Source organism: Scyliorhinus canicula, chromosome 2 (genome assembly GCF_902713615.1).
Source record: "Scyliorhinus canicula chromosome 2, sScyCan1.1, whole genome shotgun sequence".
Lineage (NCBI taxonomy): Eukaryota > Metazoa > Chordata > Chondrichthyes > Carcharhiniformes > Scyliorhinidae > Scyliorhinus > Scyliorhinus canicula.
Window position 1 is genome coordinate 94,508,982 of NC_052147.1, and position 19,616 is coordinate 94,528,597.

Sequence of the window (19,616 nt, forward strand, 5' to 3'; positions counted from 1 at the left end):
CACCCAAAAAGGACTGTAATTTGGGCACAAACCAGTTATGTGGCATAAAAGAATTACATGTAAATTTGGGCCTAAATGAGTTCGCAGTTAACCACATACACCCAGGTCTCTTTCAATTTTTCGCTTCCATTTATCAAACCCTTTGTCTGCAAAACTGGTTACGCATCGATTCTCAAACGCAAGTATATGCAATTTCACTTCTTCGAGAGGAGGTCTCTCAAAGCTGTGACTGGGTTTTCAGCTGCAGCAGGAATGAGTAATTTTTCTGATCTTTTAATTGCAAGTTTTGAGCATTGTTTAAACGTTTATCGTCACCGAGACCTTCTCTATGTTTTCTGTTTTTTAAATGGGTTTTTATGGAAAAGTATAAATCGCATTAACATTTGAAAGGCTTTAGGATTGTGGGTTCCTATGCTGTGCCTGAGGTGTGTGAATGGTAACTAAATGAATCTGAAATGTAAATTTTCGTACTTGAAGAAGAGCAATAAATGGTCTGAGTTTGGTGTTTTCTTCAGCCCTGATTATTTTTGCTGATTTCTCCCCATTTTGAGTTTGAGTATATTTTGATGGATTTGGGAGGGTAATTGGATTATCCTGACGACAACAAAGTGAGTGCCAAATTGGGTGCATTTGTGGATCTAATGTCAGGGTTACTCTCCAGGAAGAAACATAAGGCCGAGTAAAGTTCCTACTACATTGTTCCATCAAACATTCTCAGGGCAGGTACAGCAAGGGCTCGATTCAGAGGAAGGCTAATCTCCCATCGAGCAGTCACAGATCATAAGTTAAATATAGAGTAAAGTTCTTTCTTCACTGTCTTGTCATAATCTGCTTAGTTATAGCATAAAGTACCCACCCTCCCTTCAAGCAATCCCTAAATCAGATACAGTATAGCTAGATCAGAATAAAGCTTTACTTTATCTCGACTTGTCACAAGCACAGCCCCAGAAGGGTGCGTGCTACTGCACCAGTTTTTTCCATTTTCCAAACCAATCATCCAATTGGTGCTACTTTAATTGCCCGCAACTAATACATAACCAACTGGCGCAACTTAATGCACATTGTATCCTCACATGGACTACACAAATGAGACTTTCATCCAGTCAGCCTAGGATTGATTGATCCAGGAACCATAAGTGAAAGGTCAGTGACCAACACACACCACCACTGCAGTTCCACATATAATACTTATTTTGTAGTCAAAATGAATCTTAATAAAACCAGTTGGTGCATGCCAAAGTGCTATTTTAAAGTGCCATGCGCTGACTGTTTCTGTAAGATGTGCTATGTGATTCAATAAGACTCATTGACTGTATGATTCAATAACATGAGCTAACTGTGTAACAAACTTGTTTTCCTAGCCACTAATTCCATGCTTCTCCCTATCCACTGTCTCAGGCTCAACCAGACTATTCACAACCTTGGCATTGTCTTTGATAATCTCAGTTTCTGACCTCATGTTCTCTCTGTCATCCCAACTCTTCCTTATTTCAGTCCATTAATTGTTGAAAATCTTAACACAACTGTATCAAGGACTACCATTGTCCATCTTTTATACCTTCAGCTCATCCAATGTCCTGCCGCCCCTATCCTATGCTACTCACCCATAAACCCTGTGTTTGTTAACCTCAATATAACGTGTGAATATGAAGACAAAAGTCTGGTTATTGAATATTGTACAACAACCTTGTGAAACTGATAGAGATGTAGAGCATGAGACAGATAGAATCTTTTCTTAGCTGTCACCAGCTCCTTTGTCCAAAGTAATAGAACCATATTGTGGTATTTATGAAAACAAATAAATGAGAGAAAATGAAGAAACAGAAGAGCAGAAACCAAGAAAACAAATGCGGTTTAGTCAATTTTATTTATGTGTCTAAATATATATATATATATATATATATATATATTTATGTAATAGCACCACTTAGTTAGTGTAATTGTTTGTTCTTGAGATGTGAGTACGCTGGTAGATGTTGACCCAGTGCTACTGCTGAATTACATTATATATCCAAGTCAACATGGTTTGTATCCCGGAGGTGTTGATATTCCCATGACTGGTTAGCACCAGTAATTATTATCACCCGCTTGCCCTTGTATGTGGTAGAGGTCTCAGAGAGGAGGTTGCTGTTAAAGTAATCTTTGAGTTTCTGCACTGTAGCTTGTAGATTGTGCATACTCCAGCCACAGAGCACTGTGAGGGAAAGGGAATAGATATCAAGTACAGGAGCTGTGCCTCAGTTGGTGACACACTCCGCTCTTGAATCAGCAGATTGTGCATTCAAATTCCACTCCAGGGACTCTAGTAAAAATCTGGGTTGGCACACTAATGCAGTACTGATGGAGTGCTGGACTGTCGGGGAATTGGGGAAGCTGCCTTTCGGACAAGTCATTAGTCCAAAGTGGATGTAACAGATCCTAATGGCATTATTTCAATGAGGGGGGAGTTATACCCGGTATTCTGGCCAGTATTTATCCTTCAATTGGCATTACAAAAAACTACTATAGGCAGTCCTCCCACCTATGCCATCTTTGGTTCCTTAAAACCATGTTGTAAGTCGAAACATTGTAAATTGGAACTGATTTTACCAGAGGAACAATGGTATAAATGGGGGATTGGTCCCTGAATCACTGTTGGTACCAGAATCATCATGGGGTACCCGACGTGATAAATGTTCTCAATTCTTGCCCTGTCAAGTCGCTGTGGCGACGGTTGATGCCTGCACGCCTTGGCTCAAGTTACTTGGTTAGTGTTGGGGATGTAGTGAAGCCATTGATTATTGTCAGTTACCAATTTAACTGTGAACATACGAGTTTGAGCGCTTCTTACAATGTAAGCGTAAAAATGTATTAAAATTGCAACAGTTGTGCCAAAGAAACTTAACAGAATAAAACACTCATTTCCAACCTAATAAAGACGGTTCGACCTGTCCAGTCATACAGATGGGCAGCACTATCGCATGTATGACATGTTGGCATGCATTGCAAAGTCGAAACAGAGATCAAAAAGTTAAAATGGGGTGTCAATTTATAAAGATTGTAAGAGCCATTCGTCGTAACTCAAACATCATGGGCGGGATTCTCTCATCCCGCGTGAATGGCCCGCTCCCTGAATAATTCTGGCCCCTACAGGGGGCCAGCACAGCGCTGGAGCAGTTCATGCCACTCCAGCTGGCGCGAACTGGGCGCCACGGGATCTGTGCATGCACAGTGGCACCACGTGTGCATGCGCAGTGGCTTCCTTCAACATGCTGGCCCCGACGCAACATGGCGCAGGACTACATTGACTACTTCTGGTTTGTCGAGCTGATTGTCAGACATCCAGCTATGGGTGAACCATAATTTTCTCCAATCAAATATCTCTGCCCCTACCTCTCTCCCACTAACTCAGCCCAGTTGCTGCTGAATCCTCAGCCATACATTTGTTACCTATGCTGTTCCAATGTTGTCCTGGCCAGCCTGCAAATTTAAAAGGCAAATGGAATGTTAGCTTACATTGCAAAAGGCCTGGAGTATAAAAGTAAAGAAGTGTTGTTGCAATTGAATAGGGTTTTGGTGAGACCACATCTGGAGTATTGTGTCCAGTTTTGGTATCCTTATTTGAGGACAAATCTGGTGGTCATGAGCCTGGAGTCATTCAATGGTTTCAAGAAGGAGTATTTTTGATTTTTAAAAAACAGGTTAAAGGGATATGGACAACAGGTGGAGAGGTGGATTTGAGACCAGGATAAGATCAGCCATGATCTGATTGAATGGCAGAGCAGACTCGAAGAGCAGAATTGCCTATCTGTGCTCCTAATTCCTATGTTCCAGTTTGCAACTTCTGAAACCTTGAGCTCATCTAAAACTCTGCTACTTGTATAAATTGCCACCATAAAGTTCACTTATACTCGCTCACCTACATTGACTCTTCGTCTGTCAACGACAATTTTTTTAAATTCTCATGCTTGTGTTGAAATTCCTCCATAGCCTTACCCTTCCTAACTCTGTAACCTCACTTTCTCAGATCTCTGCAGCCCACCATTCATAGCTGTCTCTTCAGCCAGGTATGCCCCAAGGAATGGAATTCACTCCTATACATCTGGATCTTTTGCTCTCCTCCTTTATGACCCCCTGTAAAACATGCCTGTTTAACCAAGTTTTTGGTCATCCAGTCTTATATCTCCTTTTTAGCTTGATTCCAATTTCTGCTCATTTGCATTCCTGTAGAACACCTTGGCGTGTTTTCCAACGTTAAATGCATGATATAAATGTTATGTTGGTATTATCTGACCTCTGTAATTTTTAACTTCCATGCAAGCAATTACTTATTCTTGCAGATTTTAGATGCTGAAGTGCAAATGAGATCACTAAATTGTTCTATGTCATTAGTTATCTGACTGAAAAAAGTACAAAATAGCATTGAAGTTGCAATTATTGGTAGCCAATATAGTTAATGAGTGATGCTCCTAATTCTTCTTTTGAATTGTTCCCAAGTTTCCAAGCAGCAGAACTTCACCCTAGTGTTATGCAGAATGCTCTTCCGACACAAAATCCAATGCTGCCGACCTTCTTTTATGTGTCATACTTTGGGAAATTTTCACCCACCCGTTACTGAAATCTCAGTTACTTGGCTAGGCTGTGACTCTTTCTTATTACTGTCCAAGTATGTGGAGTTGAGAATTTCAAGCGTATTTGAAACTATTTGGTTTATTGGCTACAATAAACAGGCCTGGACCAGCTCTGGGTGTTGAAAAAAATCATGTCTGCGAGGCTGTCACCGTAACCTTGTACCATATTAAGGATAAACACTAAACAATGCCAACAAAATGCTTCCAAACCAAATGGAAATGTATTAAAATCACTGACCTGCTTTCAGCGTCCGTTGACTGCTGTGTCTGGTGTGTTGTGTCAAGGTGAATGGTGCTGCTATTTTGAGCTCACCGCTCCCAAAGCACACTGCTTTGGTGTCCTAACAACACGCTGGCTGTATTCTCTCGCTCTCCTTTTCTCCGACTACAGCTACAACACCAAAGTTACTGCTTATAGTTTTGCATTAAAGGGGTGTTGCTCAATGATATTGTGGTGAATCAAAGGCAATCAACCTCAGTCTCTGGAGCAACGTAAAGCAGGCAAACCAGTATAGTGAGAACCAGTTTTACACTTGAGTGTGTCTAATCAGGATGTTGCATAGAGACCTGTGAATCATATCTGATCCACCCACAGCTGATTGGAATAGCTCAGTCAATGATCAACTTTCACACTGCTAATGTCCAGTCACATGCACTTTGTTCTGTACACTTCGCAGAGAATGAAATATGGTATTGTTTAGGCTCAGCACTGTTCTGTAAAAGTAAAATGTCTGAAACATTGTCAACCCAATTTAGTCAGTTCTCTAATTAACATTGTGTTCTGGCAAATGCCTAATTTTACCCAGGGCCAGCAGGTTGTGCATTAGTTCTTTATTATGGTGGCAGTGTGTTCAACTCCATAGTTCAATCAGGTAGTTTTGAATCACTGATCAAATTGGATTGGGTCGTGTTCAACTCCAGATGGAAGGTATGTGCATGGGAGATATAAACACCTCAGAAATAGACACCAGTGTATCAGTTATTAAGTACAGTGTGACCTGCTGAGTTTCCAGTTCTATCTGATTTTTATTCAAGATTTCCAGCCTGAAATATCTTGTTTTTTCTCATAATGAAGCAAACTGAGGGCTATAATGCAGTGGAAAAGACAAACCTGCACTCATTGGATCCAGTAATGTAGATACAAGAACTGGGATTACGGTCCACAGAAGTACTGATTCAGGCCTCGGGCACTTCCCAGAACAATGCAGATACCATCCCAAGGTAGTACCCACAGCAATTAGATGCACACCCAAGGCAATGACCACAGCAATTTAGATACACACCACAGGCAATGCCCAAAACATTGTAGATACAAGCCCCAGGCAGTCCCACAGCAATGTAGATACAGACCCCAAGGCAGCACGCACAGTATTGTAGATGCACACCCCAGGCAGTGCCCACAGCATTGTAGGTACAAACCCCAAGCAGTGTTCACAGCATTGTAGATACGAACCCCAGGGAGTGTCCATGGCATTGTAGATACAAGCCTCAGGCAGTGCCCACAGCAATGTAGATACAAACCCCAGGCAGTGTTCACAGCAATGTAGATAGATACACCAGGCAGTGTTCACAGCAATGTAGATAGATACACCAGGCAGTGTTCACAGCAATGTAGATAGATACACCAGGCAGTGTTCACAGCAATGTAGGTACACACCCCTGGCAGTGCCCACAGCATTGTAGATACAAACCCCAGAGAGCGACTACAGCAATGTAGATACAAACCGCAGGCATTATCCATGGCATGGTAGATACACACACACCCCAGGCAGTGTCCACAGTAGATACTGGGAGGCACGGTAGCACAATGGTTAGCACATTTGCTTCACAGTCCATGGTCCCAGGTTCAATTCCCGCTTGGGTCACTGCCTGTGCGGAGTCGGCTCATCCTCCCCATGTCTGCATCGTTTTTCTCCGGGTGCTCCGGTTTCCTCCCACAAGTCCTGAAAGACATGCTGATTAGGTGAATTGGGCATTCTGAATTCTCCCTCTGTGTAACCTGAATAGGTGTCGTCGGAATGTGGCAACTAGGTGATTTTCACAGTGGCTTCATTGCAGAGTTAATGTAAGCCTACTTGTGACAATAATAAAGATTATTATTATTATTTTCATATTATATTACAAACCCCAGGCAGTGCCCACAGCAATGTAGATACAAATCTTGGATAGTGCCAACAGCATTGTACGTACAAAGCCCAGGCAGAGTTCACGGCATTGCACATACAAACCCCAGGCAGTGTCCATAACAATCTAGATACACACCCCAGGCAGTGTTCACAGCAATGTAATTACAAACCCCAGGCAGTGTCCACGGCATTGTAGATACACACCCCACGCAATGCTCACAGCATTGAAGATACACACCCCAGGCAATACCCACAGCATTGAAGATACAAACTCCAGACAGTGTCCATAACAATCTAGATACACACCCCAGGCAGTGTTCACAGCAATGTAATTACAAACCCCAGGCAGTGTCCACGGCATTGTAGATACACACCCCACGCAATGCTCACAGCATTGAAGATACAAACTCCAGACAGTGTCCATAACAATCTAGATACACACCCCAGGCAGTGTTCACAGCAATGTAATTACAAACCCCAGGCAGTGTCCACGGCATTGTAGATACACACCCCACGCAATGCTCACAGCATTGAAGATACACACCCCAGGCAATACCCACAGCATTGAAGATACAAACTCCAGACAGTGTCCATAACAATCTAGATACACACCCCAGGCAGTGTTCACAGCAATGTAATTATAAACCCCTGGCAGTGCCCACAACATTGTAGATGCAGACCCCAGGCAATGTCCACAGCGTTGAAGATACACACCCCAGGCAATGCCCACAGCATTGAAGATACAAACTCCAGACAGTGTCCACAGCATTATAGATACTGGTCGGCAAGGTAGCACAGTGGTTAGCACTGTTGCATCCAATCCAGGGCCCAGGTTCAATTCCCGCTTGGCACGTCCTCCCCTTGTCTGCATGGGTTTCCTCCGGGTGCTCCGGTTTCCTTCCACATGTAGATACATGTGGAAGGAAGCAGGGTAGCATGGTGGTTAGCATAAATGCTTCACAGCTCCAGGGTCCCAGGTTCGATTCCCGGCTGGGTCACTGTCTGTGTGGAGTCTGCACGTCCTCCCCCTGTGTGCGTGGGTTTCCTCCGGGTGCTCCGGTTTCCTCCCACTGTCCAAAGATGTGCGGGTTAGGTGGATTGGCCATGCTAAATTGCCCGTAGTGTCCTAATAAATGTAAGGTTAAGGGGGGGGGGTTGTTGGGTTACGGGTATAGGGTGGATATGTGGGTTTGAGTAGGGTGATCATGGCTCGGCACAACATTGAGGGCCGAAGGGCCTGTTCTGTGCTGTACTGTTCTATGTTCTATGTCTCAAAAGATGTGCTGGTTAACCGAATTGGACATTCTGAATTCTCCCTCTGTACCTGAACAGGTGCCAGAATCTGGCGACTAGGGGATTTTCACAGTGGCTTTGTTGCAGTGTTAATGTAAGCCTACTCGTGACAGTAATAAATATTATTATTATTTTCATATTATATTACAAACCCCAGCCAGTGTTCACAGCATTGTAGATACAAACCCCAGGCAGTGTCATTGATAATGTTGATACAAACCCTTGGCAGTGCCCACACCATTGTAGATACACACCCCAGGGAGTGCCCACACCATTGTGAATATAAACCCCAAGCAGTGCCCACAACAATGTGGAAAGAAACCTCTGGCAGTTTCACAGCATTGTAAATACAAACCCCAGGCAGTGCCCACACCATTGTAGATACAAAACCCAAGCAGTGCCCACAGCAATGTAGATCTAAACCTGGACAGTGTCCATAGAATTGTAGGTACAAACCCCAGGCACTGTCCATAGCAGTGTAGATACAATCCCCAGTCAATGCCCTTAGCAGTGTAGATACAAACACTGGGCAATGCCCACACATTGCAGGTACAAACCCCAGATCCTGTCCCTAGCCATGTAAATACAAACCCAGGCAGTGCTCACAGTAGTGTAGATCCAAACCCCAGGCATTGTGCACACATTGCAGATACGGTGTCTAGACAGAGCCCTAACAGTGACATGAACTGTGGACCATTCCCCTACCCTGCCCCTAGTAATGTAGATAGAATCCCCAGACAGCATGCACAACAACGTGGATACAAACCCGAGGATGAAGTAATAGCAGTGCAGATGCAAACCCTGGGTAATACCCACAATAAGGCAGATACAAACTTGGTCTGACCTCTCCTGTTGCCCAGAAGACGTGATATTCAAAACTGCTGCTCTGACCTTCCCCACGAAATTGGCTTCATGCAGAGCTGAACAGAAAGGGAGTTTTGAACCATTTTCTAGGAGATAGATAGCCGCTCAATCATTATTGGTAACGGTGTCAAGGCTTGGGCATTAAAACTCATTCTCCAAACTCCAACTGCTCTTTCTTTTCAAACAAATGCAAATTTAGTTTGTTTCGTAAAGCGGAACACTTTAGTGCAACTCTTTCCAAATCCATTCTGCGCAAATATGATCAGGAAATCCCTTTCAATATGACCAGCATTTTCTCATGCTCTTGAGTGTCCCTATGCAGTTTACAGCCAATGCATAACTTTTGACATGCTGTCATTGTTGGTTACCGAACGTGGCAAACGGTTTGTATTCATCGAGGTCCTGCAAATGAATGAGTGATCTCAGTTCATCTGTTCTGGTGTTGGTTGAGAGGGTGTGTTATCCACCCTTGAACTCTTTTTCCCGTAGTCCCCTGGGATCAGAGGTATATTGAATCTTTTAACTTGGAATCTGTGAGCCAGGTACTGATATTCTATTTCCAATAACTCATGTAAGATGATTTTTATTAATTTATCAGAAATAAATCTCCCATACTCCATCTCTAAAATGAAAACTGCACCTAGTTGTCACGAGGTAACTTTTGGAGCATCAGCCGTCTCTTTTAAAAATGAATTACAAGTAATAAGAACTCTCCAGCTTTTTTTGGTTTTGTTGAACCAATTTCAAGTTTCTTACTTCTTTTAAAAATCAGTGCTGAAGAGCAGATCAGGATACTAATATCCAAGGATCCATCTGTGCAATTAAGGAAATGCACAAATTAATGCTGCAGCACCAAGCTAACCATCAGATAACGAATAGAACATAGAACATACAGTGCAGAAGGAGGCCATTCGGGCCATCGAGTCTACATCGACCCACTTAAGGCCTCACTTCCACCCTATCCCCGTTACCCAATAACCCCTCCTAACCTTTTGGTCACTAAGGGCAATTTATCATGGCCAATCCACCTAACCTGCACATCTTTGGACTGTGGGAGGAAACTGGAGCACCTGGAGCAAACCTACGCAGACACGGGGAGAACGTGTTGACTCCGCACAGACAGTGACCCAGCGGGGAATTGAACCTGGGACCATGGCGTTGTGAAGCCACAGTGCTATCCACTTGTGATGCCCAGAATAGCACCTGATTCAGACCTGAACCCGCCCCAGCCCTCCCATTAACTAACACATCTGCAAATTTTCTTAATTTCTCACCTCCCTTCAAAATAACATCCTGCATACTCATCTGGGCTCTGTCTCTATAAAAAGTAACATTTGTGCTGCAGAAAATCCAGGCAATGACTATCTCCAACGAGATAATCGAACTATTGCCCCTTTACAGTCAATGCCGCATTACCATCACTGAATCTCCCACTATCAGCATCCTGATGGTTACCATTGACCAGAAACTGAACTGGAATAGACATACAAATACTGTGTTACAAGAGCAAGTCAGAAGACAGAAATCCTGCGATGAATCACTTCTATGGGGCAGCACGGTAGCACAGTGGTTAGCACAGTTGCTTCACAGCTCCAGGGTCCCAAGTTCGATTCGCTGTCTGTGCAGAGTCTGCACAATGTCCCCGTGGGTTTCTTCCGGGTGCTCCGGTTTCCTCCCACAGTCCAAAGACGTGCAGATTAGGTGGATTGGCCATTCTAAATTGCCTTTAGTGTCCAAAAGGTTTGGGTGGGGTTACTGGGTTATGGGGATAGGGTGGAGGTGTGGGTTTGAGGAGGGTGCTCTTCCCAAGGGCAGGTGAAGACTCGATGGGCCGAATGGCCTCCTTCTGCACTATAAATTCTATGATTCTGATTCCCCAAAGCTTGTCCACCATCTAAGGCAAAAATCGGGAGTGTGATGGAACACTTTCCTGGATGAGTGCGACTTCAACAACAATCAAGAAGCTTGACACCATCCAGGACAAAGCAGCCATTTGATTTGCACCCCATTCACATAGAACATAGAACACTACAGTGCAGTACGGGCCCTTCGGCCCTCGATGTTGCGCCGACCTGTGAAACCATCTGAAGCCTATCTGACCTACACTATTCCATTTTCATCCATATGTCTATCCAGTGACCACTTAAATGCCCTTAAAGTTGGCGAGTCTACTACTGTTGCAGGCAGGGCGTTCCACATCCCTACTAATCTCTGAGTAAAGAAACTGCCTCTGATATCTGTCCTATATCTATCACCCCTCAATTTAAAGCTATGTCCCCTCGTGTTGGTCATCACCATCCGAGGAAAAAGACTCTCACTGTCCACCCTATCTAACCCTCTGACTATCTTATATGTCTCTATTAAGTCACCTCTCAGCCTTCTCCTCTCTAACGAAAACAACCTCAATTCCCTGAGCCTTTCCTTGTAAGACCTTCCCTCCATACCAGGCAACATCCTAGTAAATCTCCTCTGAACCCTTTCCAAAGCTTCCACATCCTTCCTACAATGTGGTGACCAGAACTGCACACAGTACTCCAGGAGCGGCCGCACCAGAGTTATGTACAGCTGCAGCATGACCTTGTGGTTCCAAAACTCAATCCCCCTGCTTATAAAGGCTAGCACACCATATGCCTTCTTAACAGCCCTATTAACCTGGGTGGCAACTTTCAGGGATTTATGTACCTGGATGCCGAGATCTCTCTGTTCATCTACACTACCAAGAATCTTGCCATTAGCCCAGTACTCTGCATTCCTGTTACTCCTTCCAAAGTGAACCACCTCACACTTTTCCGCATTAAACTCCATCTGCCACCTCTCAGCCCAGCTCTGCAGCTTATCTATGTCCCTCTGTACCCTATAACATCCTTCAGCACTATCCACAACTCCACCGACCTTCGTGTCATCTGCAAATTTACTAACCCATCCTTCTACACCCTCTTCCAGGTCATTTATAAAAATGACAAACAGCAGTGGCCCCAAAACAGATCCTTGCGGTACACCACTAGTAACTGAACTCCAGGATGAACATTTGCCATCAACCACCACCCTCTGTCTTCTTTCAGCTAGCCAATTACTGATCCAAACCGCTAAATCACCTTCAATTCCATACTTCCTTATTTTCTGCAATAGCCTACCATGGGGAACCTTATCAAACGCCTTACTGAAATCCATATACACCACATCAACAGCTTTACCCTGATCCACCTGTTTGGTCACCTTCTCAAAAAACTCAATAAGGTTTGTGAGGCATGACCTACCCTTCACAAAACCGTGTTGACTATCGCTAATCAACTTGTTCTTTTCAAGGTGATTATAAACCCTATCTCTTATAACCTTTTCCAACATTTTACCCACAACCGAAGTAAGGCTCACAGGTCTATAATTACCAGTATTGTCTCTACTCCCCTCTTGAACAAGGGGACAACATTTGCTATTCTCCAGTCTTCCGGCGCTATTCCTGTCGACAAAGACGACCATAAAGATCAAGGACAAAGGCTCTGCAATCTCCTCCCTGGCTTCCCTGAGAATCCTAGGATAAATCCCATCTGGCCCAGGGGACTTATCTATTTTGACATTTTCCAAAATTGCTAACACCTCCTCCTTTTGAACCTCAATTCCATCTAGCCTGGTCGACTGAACCTGAGTGTTCTCCTCGACAACATTGTCTTTCTCCAGTGTAAACACTGACGAACAATATCCATTTAACGCTTCCCCTATCTCCTCTGATTCCACACACAACTTTCCACTACTATCCTTGATTGGCCCTAATCTTACTCTCGTCATTCTTTTGTTCCTGATATACCTATAGAAAGCCTTAGGGTTTTCCTTGATGCTATCCGCCAATGACTTTTCGTGTCCTCTCCTCGCTCTTCTTAACTCTCCCTTTAGGTCCTTCCTGGCTAACTTGTAACTCTCAAGTGCCCTAACTGAGCCTTCATGTCTCATCCTAACATAAGCCTTCTTCTTCCTCTTGACAAGTGCTTCAACTTCCTTAGTAAACCACGGTTCCCTTGCTCGACAACTTCCTCCCTGCCTGACAGGTACATACTTATCAAGGACACGCAGTAGCTGTTCCTTGAAAAAGCTCCACATTTCGATTGTACCCATCCCCTGCAGTTTCCTTCCCCATCCTATACATCCTAAATCTTGCCGAATAGCATCATAATTGCCTTTCCCCCAGCTATAATTCTTGCCTTGCGGTATATACCTATCCCTGCCCATTGCTAAAGTAAACATAACCGAGTTGTGATCACTATCACCAAAGTGCTCACCTACATCTAAATCTAACACCTGGCCGGGTTCATTACCTAGTACCAAATCCAATGTGGCCTCGCCCCTTGTTGGACATATATTCACTTCCTCCAACACGGACACACTGTGGCAGCAGTGTGTACCATCTACAAGATGCACTACAGGAACATGCCACGGCTTTTTAGACAGCAGCTTCCAAACCCACAGCTGCTACCATTTCAAAGGACAAGGGTAGCAGAAAAATGGGAACACCACTGCATGAAATTTCCTCCAAGGCACTCACCATCCTGAATTGGAAGTATATCACCACTCCTTTACTGTCCATATGCACCGCAGCAGTTCAAGAAGCCAGCTCTTCACCACCTTCTCGAGGGAAATTAGGGATGTGCAATAAATGCTGGCCAGGCCGGCGAAGCCCATATCCTATGAATGAATTGTTAAAAATCCTTGGCTCCCTCCTATTGCTCATCTCCGCATGCTGCCTTTCAGTGACATCATCTGAAAATACAATGATAGTTTTCATATGTGCACTGACATCTAGTTCCCCTCACCACCATCTCTCTTGACTCCTCCGCTGTTGCAAAATTATCAGACTGCTGCTTATCCAACATCCAGTTCTGAGTAAGCAGAAATTTCTTCCAATTAAATATCAGAAAGACTGAAGCTATTGTTCTCTGTCTTGCTACTATTCCCTCTCCTTGGCAACAGGTTATTATTAAAACCCAGGATGAACAGGGGCCTCAGATTCCTGCCATCACTAAGACTGCCTATTTTCACCTCTGTTACATCACCTAACTCCACCCCTGTTACAGTGAAACCCTCATTCATGTCTGTGTTATCTCTCGACTCAATTATCAACTGCACTCCTGGCTGGTCTGCAATACTCTACGTAAACTTGGGATCATCCAATACTCAGCTTCCTGTGTCTTTAAGTGCATCAAATCCAATTTGCATTGAGTCTTGTTGCCCTATCAGCCCAATGCTTATTGATCCATTCAAGCAATGTCTTGACTTTGAAATTCTTATCCTGGTTCTCAAATCCCTCCAAATCCTTGCCCCTCCCCACCTCTGTAATCTCCTCCAACCCCACAACCTTCTACCCTCCTCTAATTCTGGCCCCTTGAGCATCACCGATTTTAATCACTTCACCATTGGTGGCCCCACTTTCAGATGCCCACACCCCAAACTCTGGAAAACTCTCCCTACACCTCTTTGCCCTTCTATCTCACTTTCCTCCTTTAAGACTGTTTAAAGCCAAGCTCTTTGGCCAAGCTTTTGGTCATCAGATTTAATACCTCCTAATGTGTCTTGGTGTCACATAATGCTCCATTGAAGCAGCTTGGCAACTTTTATTATGTTAAAGGAACTATATAAATATTAGTAGTAGTTGTTGTAAATTATATAATGGGAAGAACTTCATTTAAACCCATATGTTTTGAGTAATTTTCCAGGTTGGGCTTTAGAACTTAAAACAAGAGGAACATTCAGACTGGCCAAGAGGAGAGTGAGCTCCAGCCCATATAGCTTAGATGTAGCTCGTTAAAGGCCATAAAAGTTTCAAATGCTGTGCATAAAATAATTGAGAACACGTCATAAAGCACCTTTGTATAGTATAGTTTAAACTGATTCTGAGTTTCTAGTGGTAAACTGAATGTGACCACATGTGAAGATTGAAACTCCAGAGGTGTATATATGTTTTGCAATCCTGAAGGGGTATCCTTGTTCAACTTCCAGATGGGCACAGCTGTCAAGCTGCTCATTTCCTGGTTTGCTCAGTAACGTGTGAAATTTTGTCTGAATACTACCCATGACAAACTTTCAAGTGTGTGATTATTGACTTGCTGGGAATATGCAAACCCAGCTTTTTGGCCAACAGAAACCCAGTTTTTTGATTCTCGAAGATGGATGGCGGAAATCCAAAGACAAAACTAAAGAGAAAGATGTTATCCTGATTTTTATTTACAAAGAAGAAAACATTAAGAAAATGAGAATAGATCAGAATAGGAAGAAAAATCAAAAAAGCAACTTAAAATGGAATAGCAAGAAGTCTTACAACACCAGGTTAAAGTCCAACAGGTTTAATTCAAACACGAGCTTTCGGAGCGCAGCTCCTTCCTCAGGTGAATGGCGAGGTATGTTCCAGAAACATTTATATAGACAAATATAGACAACCAGGGAGCTGGAGGCAATTGAGCAAGTAAAAAATTAGCATTGTTTAGCATTTATTTGAAGTTGTCCTGTGGAGGTGTTTTAATTCTGCAAGTATGTGGTGTTTCTGGCTTTGATTGGATTTACTAACTGTAATATTCGTATTCATTTCAGCATCACAGTGAGTGAGCCATAGACAAACAAAACTAGCTGACCCACAAAGACACTAATATCACTGGATCTAACGTTCATCTCTGGGTTAATGGTTTTGTTCTGTTAGGAAGTAAATGGTTGCATTAAAGGCATGTTTGGTGAGGCAGGAGTGTAGGTAGATGTTGGGCTACTGAGTGCACTGTGTCAGTATATCATAAACAATCAGTATTGTTAGTTTAAGCAGAGCCAATTATGGCACTGCTTTGGGTCCAAACAAAAAGACAACATTCCAGAAATTCTTTTGTAATACATGACTGAAGCAAACTGATGGGATGGAACTTTGGCCCACTGTAGGGGTGCTGATCACGAGCACTTTTTTTTTCTGTGTAATCTATAGCAATGGTCGACAGTTCATATGAGACTCATCCTCAGGCAAACATATTGAACGTAACTTTCTCGAAAGATAATAAATGCAGTCATTCTCACGAATGTGGTACAAATCAATCATTTAGGGCATTGGTCAGGATTTCTGTAAGACTGCAGATTTTAAAAAGAAGCAATTTTACTCATGATAGTATTTTGACTCTCTATGGGGACAGAACTTGTATTGCATCCCATTCTCCGCCTACACTTCCGAGTACGAGCTACCCAGGGGGCAGAGCTTCCTCCCAATTGGAGGAACTCCCCACAGGATATAAACCCTGGGAGCAGGTCAGGGAGGATGACCCTGCAGGGAGTGGAGAGGAGTGATTGCATCTAGTGATTGTGAGAATAAAGAGACTTGTATCCTGTCAGCCCGGCCACTTGTGGAGTTTTTGCCTCCGTCCACAACAGATAGGCTGCAGGATGGTCAATAAACACAGATTTTTGCAGCTTTTCGCAAAGGCCAACAGGGTAAAAACATTGCACAGTGTAATACGAATGGAGCGGAAGGTTCCTGGGCACTTCCACAACCAGCAATTGATGCCAGATAATTGTACATTTTAAATCTGCGTTTAATTGGTTTTTCTTAACCTAAGAAATTAAGGTCCGGTGGCCAAGAGGAATTGGATCGTAGGATATCCAAGACCACATTGAATGGCGAAGCACATTCAAGGGCTAAATGGCTTACCCCTGTACTATGATCCTATTTTTAATCTATGGTCTGTTGAGTTAATTGAGCTCAAGTGCAACAATGGACTTCAGTGAGTAGGCCAGAGATGGAAGTCAGGGAGAATTTCTGCTGGAAAATGCCAACATCATGAGGGTAAAATTGGATTAAGCTGTGATCTCTCTCCACTGTTGAATGATCTACCCACATTCTCATCCAGGTAGGCAGCTGTGGAACTGTGTTCCCAACAAGAGTTGGCTCTTCAGAAGGAGGAAAATGTGGGGCCCATTGGGAACAAGCTGTCCTGTTAATATGTCAGAGGTAATCCCTGGATGGGATTCTCCATCCAGCGACGCCGGAATCGCAAAACGCGATTGGGTGGAGAATCGCGCGAGCGGACAGTCATGGCTGGAGCCAGGTGCCCGACAGAAAGCCATGCTCCAGCGCCTCCACAGCGACATGAATGCATTCTACTCTGCACGCATAGAAAACGCTGTTGGCACATTAACCGTCCCAACCCAGAATTCTCCAGGGCTCCCGCGATGCTGTACCTCCGCCAGGACAAATTATCGACAGCGAGGTTCACTTGAGGTTTTAAAAATCAGGAAACAGGCGTGGTTACTGAGGAGAGAGAGAGGAGGTAGGACATATCCCTAGAGGCGCGACCGTGGGCTGCCGGTCCTGCTGCTGGGGCAGTAGAGGGATTGTCCAAGAGATGGACGTGGGGTCAGGGTATCCATGCATGCACCGCCACTGCCACGGCCTGCAAAGCTGCCACCTTGCTCCGTACCCCACTGCCCACCATGGCCTGTGGATGTGCAGACTGACACTGTATGGGTAGGGCCAGCCACTGGTACCCCTGCCGGCAGGGACAGGCACTGGTGACAGAGGCCCCGACAGGACCAGGGGTGCGGTGTGGAGGACAGGGTGCCAGGGAGAATGGCCACGGATGGGTGTGGGGATCGGGGAGGAGAGGGGTACATGCGGGAGCAGGGCCTGCAGTGCAGGCCAGGGCCACCGTGCAGCCTGTTGGACCTGTTTGGGCATGGGGATACGAACCATGCTAGCATGTCCGCCTTTCACCCCTGCAGACAATGGACTTCGGAATCCAGGAATAGTGTTCTTGGCCGCCGCCGCAGCACTGGGGGATGTACTGAGGCTGTCTGAGCAGGAGCTGCTCGGGAACGACCATGCAACAGCAGATCTTGCCACAGAGGAACAGGATCCAGCCGATGAGGGTGGTGAGCCGGACGCTCAACAGGCTGAGGAGGAGATGGGAAGGAGGCACCACATTAGGCCTCGTGTGTACCGGCAGCGCCTGTCATTCGAGGACCTGCTGGACGGGCATGTCGTCGAAGATTCCGGCTGAGCAGGGGGATCGTACAGCATATCTGTCAGATCATGATGCACCTGGCACTGCTGGGATATAAGGGAGGACACCCGCTCCCATTGGCTATCAACGTGAAGATCGCCCTGAACCTTTACACCACAGGGTCCTTCCAGGCGCCGAGTGAATCAGGGATCTCACAGACTTCGGTGCACAGGTGCACCCATGCCGTCACGGAGGCTCTGCATGCCCGGTTGGCACAGTATATCAAATTCAATGTGGACCGAGCCCACCAGGTAGCCCAGACAGCAGGGTTCGCTGCCATGCCCCAGGTCCAGGGGCACCGGCTCATGACTGGCTGGTCTTCACAAACCAAAAAGGGTTCCGCACAATGAACTTGTAGCCGGTGTGTGACCATGACATGCACAACATGCACATCTGCATCCAATACCCAGGCAATGTGCTTGGCGCCTTCATCCTGGCTCACCGGATGGTTCCCGAGTGAGGGGTTGGACCTTGGGCAACAGGGATTATCCGCTGTGGTCGAGGCTGATGACACCCATCCAGAGGCCACAGACCAATGCGGAGACCCGCTGCAATGATGCCCATACCGCTACCAGGGGCATGATCGAGCGGTGCATCAACTCCGGAAGATGGGGTTCAGGTGCCTGGACCACTTTGGACGGGCCCTCAGTACAGCGCCAGGAGAGTCTCACACTTCCTGGTGGCCTGCTGGTCCTGCACAACATCGCGCAGTAGAGAGGTGACATGCTGTAGGAGGGGAATGAATGCCAGGCCTTGTCTGACCAGGAGGATGCGTAGGAGGGCCAGGATGGGCTGGGCTTGGGGCCCGAACAGGTACAGGAGGCCACAAAATGTGTTTGCCAGGGCTGGCGCGCCTGGACGCTCTAATCCACCCCAGTTTCACCGACTAGGGGTCTGACCGGTGGCATGAACACACAAAGATATAGGAGAGGCCCTCAATGAATACTTTTCTTCAGTGTTCACAAAGGGGAGGGACCATGCTGTTGAGGAGGATAGTGCGATACAGGCTGGTAGGCTGGAGGAGGTAGATATTCAGAAGGAAGATGTGTTAGAAATTTTGAGAAGCCATTGGCAGGCTTCCACTGAAAAGGGCGGGGAGGAGCTTCAGGTACTTGGGGGTTCAGGTGGCCAGGGGTTGGGGGGCCTTGCATAAGCTTAACCTCACAAGGTTGGTGGAGCAAATGGAGGAGGAGTTTAAGAGGTGGGACATGCTGCCGCTGTCTCTGGCGGGTAGGGTGCAGTCAGTCAAAATGACGGTGCTCCCGAGGTTTCTGTTCCTGTTCCAGTGCCTCCCCATCCTTATCCCGAAGGCCTTTTTCAGGCGGGTTAACAAGAGCATTACGGGGTTTGTGTGGGCACATGGGACCCCAGGGGTGAGAAGGATGTTCTTGGAGCAGGGCAGGGATAGGGGGGCTGGCGCTGCCCAACCTCTGTGGGTACTACTGGGCTGCCAATGCAGCGATGGTGCGTAAATGGGTGATGGAGGGTGAGGGGGCAGCATGGAAGAGGATGGAGATGGCGTCCTGTGTGGGCTCGAGCCTAGAGGCGCTGGTAACGGCGCCGCTGCCGCTCCCTCCAACGAGGTATACCACGAGCCCGGTGGTGGCGGCTACCCTCAAAATTTGGGGGCAATGGAGACGGCATAGGGGGGAGGGGGGCCTCGATGGGGGCCCCCGATACGGGGCAACCACCGGTTTGTCCCGGGGAGA

The 19,616-nt window shown here is 45.7% G+C and overlaps 2 protein-coding genes across 5 annotated transcripts in view; one reads left to right on the plus strand and one right to left on the minus strand.

Annotated features, from left to right (window-relative positions):
* Positions 1 to 19,616, plus strand: part of dnajc17 (DnaJ (Hsp40) homolog, subfamily C, member 17) — a 197,509-nt gene that overhangs the window by 147,439 nt on the left and 30,454 nt on the right. The gene's annotated exons all lie outside the window — the stretch shown is intronic.
* LOC119956316 (cdc42 effector protein 2-like) overlaps positions 1 to 19,616 on the minus strand; it is a 63,181-nt gene that overhangs the window by 5,689 nt on the left and 37,876 nt on the right. The window contains exon 1 of one of the 2 annotated variants that reach the window (XM_038783439.1): positions 4,849 to 5,121. The exons of the other annotated variant lie outside the window; for it this stretch is intronic. The gene's annotated coding sequence lies outside the window, so the exon portion shown is untranslated. Of the gene's footprint in view, positions 1 to 4,848; positions 5,122 to 19,616 lie in introns of those variants that run through there. 2 annotated transcript variants of the gene reach the window in all.